Genomic DNA, 7,027 nt, shown 5'->3' on the forward strand with positions numbered 1-7,027 from the left:
GGTGACTGCTATTGTTCGATTTCGTATTAACCCTTCAATAGAGAGGAATTCTAGGAAACCTTCTTTCACCTGATTCATGGGAATGCAAACATCAATGCAATTAGAGCCATTTCAGAAAAAGGTATAAATATATAGTTGTTTGCACGTATTAACGCTTATTTAAATCTTGAATTTTTCTCAAAGACTGGGTTTTTCGAGGGCTTTTTTCTTGGCTATTAATTTGGTAATTTGACTTTTTTTTTTTTTAATTTATCTCTATGGGGGATTTAGGTGAAACCTGTGTTGGATGAAGAGAAATCCAAGGCTATCAACGTAGTCTTTAATAATGGGCGCGTGAAGAAGCGACCTGCAAAATTAGCGAAAGTAAGTTTCAAAATTTCTTGGGCGAGACTTATTTCACAGTATTCGGAGGTGCTTTTCTTTGTTTCCTTGATCTATGGTATGTTTGGTCATTTGTGTAAAGATTAAAAACAAGACTAAAAGGTATTCGTAGACATGTTCAACATATTAATTCATCTTCTTTTTTAGTCTAAAATAACCATTGTTACTCTTGTCAATTCAACTGGAAATGGAAGGTTCTTTGATTGAATTTTTTTGATTTTGGCTCTACATATGGTGGGTTTGTTGGTAATTGCTAAAACAGGTTGGTAATTGCATACAAGTGAGGGATAGTGTTCCAATGGCAACTTGGCCAGCGTTTATGTTCTTAAAGAAAAAGAAGGTGAGTAAAGTTGTGGTATTTGTCAGAAAAGTAGCTGAAATGATTGTTTCTTTAGGACTTTTAACATGCTCTTTAGTGAGACCTCCTGCGTTTGGATCAGGTTTCAATTTGCATAATTGGTAAAATTCTTATTAAACACTTCAGGTGCCATATAGTGAGTTTGTGACCTGTCTATTTCTTGTATCTTGTTTTATTGGTAATGTTTGCATGTCAATTTTTAAGGAGTATATTGAATATTTGTAAATTGCTTCGTCATGTCAATGAGTGAGGATTGCTGATGTTTAAGACAAATCCAGATGTTATCTGTTTTTCTTATCAATCATATATTGTTTCTAGTGCTTTGAAGTATTGTGTTCATTGCAGAATTGTCACATGAACATGCGTGGTACTGCTTTTACTGTTGAAAGTTCTTGAGAATGGGTATAAGATGAAGGTATAGTAGACTTCTTTTCTGTGCTTGTGCCTTGAGTGACTTCTTTTATATTAAGTCATTAAACTATAATTTCAGTAATGCATCACTTTTTAAAACCTATTGCTAGAAGTGTTTGGATCTGTTAGGGAAATCTAATCATTTGGCTGTCTCCTTGATAGCATTGCTAGTAAACTATTTTCTTTTTGATCATATCTATGACCACATAGGTTTTAATCCTTATTTTCAATTTAGATTGCTAAAATGTTCATACATTTAGAATGATAGATGACTGCCATATTGGTTTTATCTTATAACTCTGAAACTAATTATCAGTGATGAATTATTGGTTAGTAAATGCAGCAAACAGGATTTTCCAGCTTCCATACACTATCAGCAATGGGTACGAATCAAACCTACCTCTCTATCTGCAATTAAGCCAGCCGCAGCCTAAAAAAAATGAGACGCTATCAAAATCAATGCAACTGGGGTAAACTTTTTTCCTTGATACAGTTGTAAGTTATATATAATTTATGTTTAATAAGTTTATTAATTTAATTCAACCTTGTACATTTTTTTTCAATATTTGCAACAGACTGCAGCTGCATTAACAAAAAGTTGACAACTGAGGAAGGACATCACTCCTTACTCTATCAATAACTGGCCCCACGGTTCAAAAGTCAAGCTTGATCAGTAAGCTTCTGCTACTTAATACAAGTAAAATTAAGCTGCAGAATCAACAGATTTAGCGTGCAATATTGTATGAAACAAGCTTTATATATTACTATAGAACAATCTGCCATGGTAGTTTGCAAACTGCAGTCTGCAATTTTGCAGTTGGCATTTTTGCATACTACAATCTGCATTTTGCAAACTGCAATTTTATAGATAGCAGTTTGCAAACTGCAGTATGCAAATTGTAGACTGCAGTTTGCAGTCTGTAAAATTGCAGTTGGCATTTTTGCACTAGTGATTGTGAAGTTGAATATTTAAACATGTTCTTTTAAACTTGCATGGAGCCATTTTTTAGAACTAGTGATTGTGAAGTTGAAGATTTAAATATGTTATTTTCCTCTTTCTTTTGCATTAAATATTTGGGGTGCTTTTGTCTTAATCTTTTCTTGAATTTACAATATATATGCATTGTCATCTTTGAGAATATACATGGAAATTGAAGATTTTTTTGTATTAATGGTTTTGTAGGTTGTGAAAATGCAAGAGTACTTTTTTGGTAAAGCACAATTTGGAATGGAAGATGGTATGCATGATGGTGTTTTTTGTTAGAATTTTTTGAATGATTGGAAGGTATTAACTATTGTTCATAGTTAATTTTCCAATCATCTAGGTATTATAATGTAAAAATGATAGGTGCATATTTGTTAGGCATATATAAAACTTTTTGTATATGAAGGTTTATATGTTACAAAATGTGATATGATATATGAAGCATATTAGATTTTATGGATGTAAAGGATGTTGGGTGCCTATTTATTAGGCATATATGCAAACTTTTTGTATATGAAGGTTTACCATCAATGAAATATTCATTGGAAAATTAGTGTATCATTATTTATAATTTGTATTATTTAAATAACAACTATAACAGTTTTATATTTGTTATAACAGACACATTGATAACACTTTCAAAATGTTATGGAAAATAATTTTGTAACATTTACTAAATGCAATGAATGATATTTTGGTAGCACTTTTAACATGTTATTAAAAACTATTCTGTAGCATTTTAACAATGTTACAGAAAACTAAACTGTAACAGGTTAATAATGTTACAGAAAACTTATTTATAGCATTTTGATAATGTTACAAAAAATTAAACTGTAACAGGTTAAGAATGTTACAGAAAACTTATTTATAGCATTTATGCAGTGTTACCAAAAATCATTTGTAACTACGAATAAGTGCTATATTATACTTAACAACGGCATTTTATGACAGTTACTAAAATGATTAGTAACATACAAAAAGTGTTACCAATGTCTACTTTTTAGTAACATGGGCTGTCATAGCATCTTTATAAATGATACGAATTACCTACGGTAACATTTTTTGCATGTTACCGTAGGCCATTTTTGTTGTAGCTTGTTTTATTGACAACAATCTGAGCTTGCATTCCATGATGCCAAGGCTAAAGAAGAGTTGGTAGCTTTGATGAACTGTGTTCAGTATGGACATGTTGGAGCTAATATTCTGCATTTTATGTTATCTAAGCACTAAAGCATATTGTAAAGGCTGTGTTTATGCCGTTCTATGATCTTGCCCTATCATGTATGTTTCACTGCAAATTCTCTGTTCTTTCTTTTATAGAAAATAATTCTGCTCATTTGATTAGGGGTGAGCAGGTGTAGCGGGTAGAACCGGAACTGAAACCTACTCGAAATCGGCATTGTACGGATAGGTTTTGGTTCCATTTAATTGGAACTGACACGGTGCGGTTCCGGTTCTTATGTGTGGAGAAATCGGAACTGGAACCTGGAAAAAGAACCTGAAACAGCTACCCGGTTTGGAACCTGCTTGGAACCTGTAACGGGTACCCGGTTTAGAACCTGCTTGGAGTTGATTTTTGAAACCTGTTTTGGAACCTGGGCTGTAATGAAATATTTGTGAAATCCCTTCTTGACAATCTTTGGACAAATGATTCCTTGCACAAAGTTCACAAGTTAGAGAAGACAATTCAATAGCATTTACCTTTAGGGCAACTCCCAATTACTTCTGGATGGCTAAAAGTTGAATAGCCAATGCGGTGTAGCTATCAGTTCGTACACTCCCACTACTTTCTTTGTTAAATTTCTTTCCAAAGGCATCATGTAGTTATTGCTCACCATCACCTTAATCAAATTATAGGTTTCTTCCAATGTTTTGTTATTCCATGCTCCCCCACTTGCAGCATCTATCTGTTAGAGTAGGTGTCCTAGAACCAATCAATTATTGTAAAATTGACTCTGTAATAAATGTTTATTTATCAATAAAAGGTATATTCTTCTATATCGTGTATGTAATGATATATGTCCTTAGGATGGTAGACCGTGACGAGGTATCAAGTGTTTCAAATCTTGATAACGAGAACCCTATGATCACATATGGTGGCCATTTTAGAAACATCTGTAGCCCCAGTATTATTCTGACCAAGGACATAGATAATACGATAAGGTTATCATAGTGTTGAATGACCCTGTCGAAAGGCAATAACTGATCTCATTTTTCAAGGTTGTTTGACAACAACCTGGTGCAATGCATGGGTGCTTGCTAGAGGCAAGTTCACTGGACAGACCCACCAAAGGATTCCATATGGATGGTAACCCTAGTGTCTATGGAATAAATCCTCTAACAGATGGTGGTGTATGTGATCCTTAGACTTGAGATCACTGGAGCGCCTTTGCACCAATTGATGTAGTTTGACACTAGCCCAACGTAGTTCTATTCAGAGCTATCAATACGGTAGTGATTGGCTACATTGAGAAGTGTATCGAGACTATGGTGGATCAACAAAGGATTCATCACTCTTGGGTATGAGAGAAGTTATCTCACTGGGTAATTCAGTAAATGGCAATGACACTAAATCTGTGGCCACAATGGGATTGAGTTAATGCTCAATCCAATTTAATATTCTTGTCATTGGTCCAATAACTGAATACAAACATGTCGAGGATATCTGAGTTGACACTATTTCTGTACCTCGGTCTCGATGAGATAATAGTTGATGAAAGGATTTAATTGCACGGTAACCATAATTCTTTTGTGTATGAAGGTGCAGCACATTGTCAGTGGCCTCAACCTTACAGAAGTCGTCCTTCTTTATGCAATTGTGGATTTTAGCGTCTACAATTACCAAAATTCACTTTTTACATTTGACACTTCAAATTAAGCACACTTTTTAGATTAAAAAAAAAGGCATAATCTTGATAAAAAACAAAAAACAAAAAAAAAAAAAAGTTTATTTTTAACTTATTAAAATGAAATTCTAAATGGGTCCTTAATGTTAGGATATAAAAGAAAGGACTAGTTTATCATCTACCAAACTAATGAGGATCAATTTGTAAATGTAACCAATGGTGTCATTTTTGACATAATTGTTTAGTTAGTTGTAGATAGCTCATCTTCTACACTTTACTCTTATATAAAGTGTATTGTAATATTCCCCAGTTAGTTGATAAAAAATTATCAATTCATTGACTCTTTTGTTTTTGTGTTTTTGGAATTCTTTCAATCGTGTTTTGTTTTCTACTTGGTATCAAAGCTACGACTAACTTCTATGGCTAAAACACCTGGTTCTTCTTCTCCTCCTTTGCCTAACAGCATTGAGGAAATGCTAAGAGAAACACTGAATTGATCTACGTTTGTAGTTGCTTCGAGTCTACGAGTGATTAATCCAAAACTCACTCGCAACAATTATAGGTTTTAGAGCTCCCAGGTTCTGTTCGCAGTTGGTTCACATGAGCTTGAAGATCACTTGTTAGGTAAAATTGCTTGTCCTCCTCCTCTAGTACTGTCGGATTTAAGTGTTGATGATGATCTAAGCCAACTGACTGGAAAATTTAGGGCTAAAAATGAGTATGTCGAAGACAAAATCTAGCGGTGAGCACGGGTAGCGTGTAACGCCCAACATGGAGGTACATGATTTAAATTATGTTTTATAGCCCTTAGTTGATTTTTGTTAGAATTATTTTAAGAGAATATGAAGAAATTGCCTTAAACTTGCATTAAGGGTAAAATAGTCTTTTCACTCAAAATTAGTTGAAATTGTGGGGAGTGAAAAGAGATAGAATTTCATAGAGAATACAATAAAAAAGAGGGCATTATGGTAATTGACTAAGGGACAAAGATGGAATTTCCAAGAAAGAGTAAGGGCAAAATGGGAAAGTGTGTTTATAAAATAAAATGTTAAGGGTTTGAAACCCTTATTTCTCTCATTCCACAACCACTCTCCTTCTCCATTTTCTGTCAATTGTTCACTCAATTCTCCAAGGATTTTGAGGGCTTTTGAGTGGATTTTAATAGGGTTTTAATCCTAGGCAACAAGAGGTAAGAATTCTTGCTCTTTATTTATGATTTATTTGTGTAAAAGTTGAGTTCTTATGAAGTTTATGCTTAGGGTTAAGAGAAGGTTTGAATCCAACAAGAGTAGAGAGCTTAGTAGAGACTACTCAAGTATAAGGTATAAGGTAAGTAAATTCCACTCAAAATCCAACTTAAATTAAAGTTTAAGAAATCAAGTGAGTAGAGATTTCTTTTAAGCATGCATATGTTAAGATTATTGGGAAATTGAGATGAGATTGATGATTATTTATGCTTGTTGTTGGATATATTTGAGTATGAGAAGTGTATGTGATGGTATGATGATGGGTTGAAATTGGAAGAATTTGAGAAAACTTTTGGGAGTGTTTTTGCCGTGTAGGTATGATGATGATACAAGAGAGATTTTCTCTCAATTTGGATGGTTTAAGAAACAAATAGAATGATAATTAAATTAGGGTTTGTATATGCACATTTATTGTTTGATGAAATGCTTAAGAGAAGCATGAGTATGAGTAGAAACCTTAATTTTATGCAACATTGCATATTTGCATTTCATGAGTGCATTTAAGTAAGAATTTTAAGCATGAGCCATCCATATGCATATATTTGTATATGTGTAATAATTTAAGAAAGAATGAAGAATTTTTGGAATAAAACACTTTAAGAGTAAAGAGAAAGAAAGAATAAGCATTAAAGAATTAAAGAAAGAAAAAGTGGTAAAGAAGAGAAAAAAATAGGTTGGTGTGATGGGGAACCGTGAGTGTTAAGAAGAAGTTCCCACATACACGCCACCTTAATTGAGTGGCATAAGAAGAAGAAGAATTGTACAACCCATAAGAGTGTATATGGATGAGGGTTGTACT

Source organism: Pistacia vera, unplaced genomic scaffold (genome assembly GCF_008641045.1).
Source record: "Pistacia vera cultivar Batoury unplaced genomic scaffold, PisVer_v2 Contig196, whole genome shotgun sequence".
NCBI classification, from domain to species: Eukaryota; Viridiplantae; Streptophyta; class Magnoliopsida; order Sapindales; family Anacardiaceae; genus Pistacia; species Pistacia vera.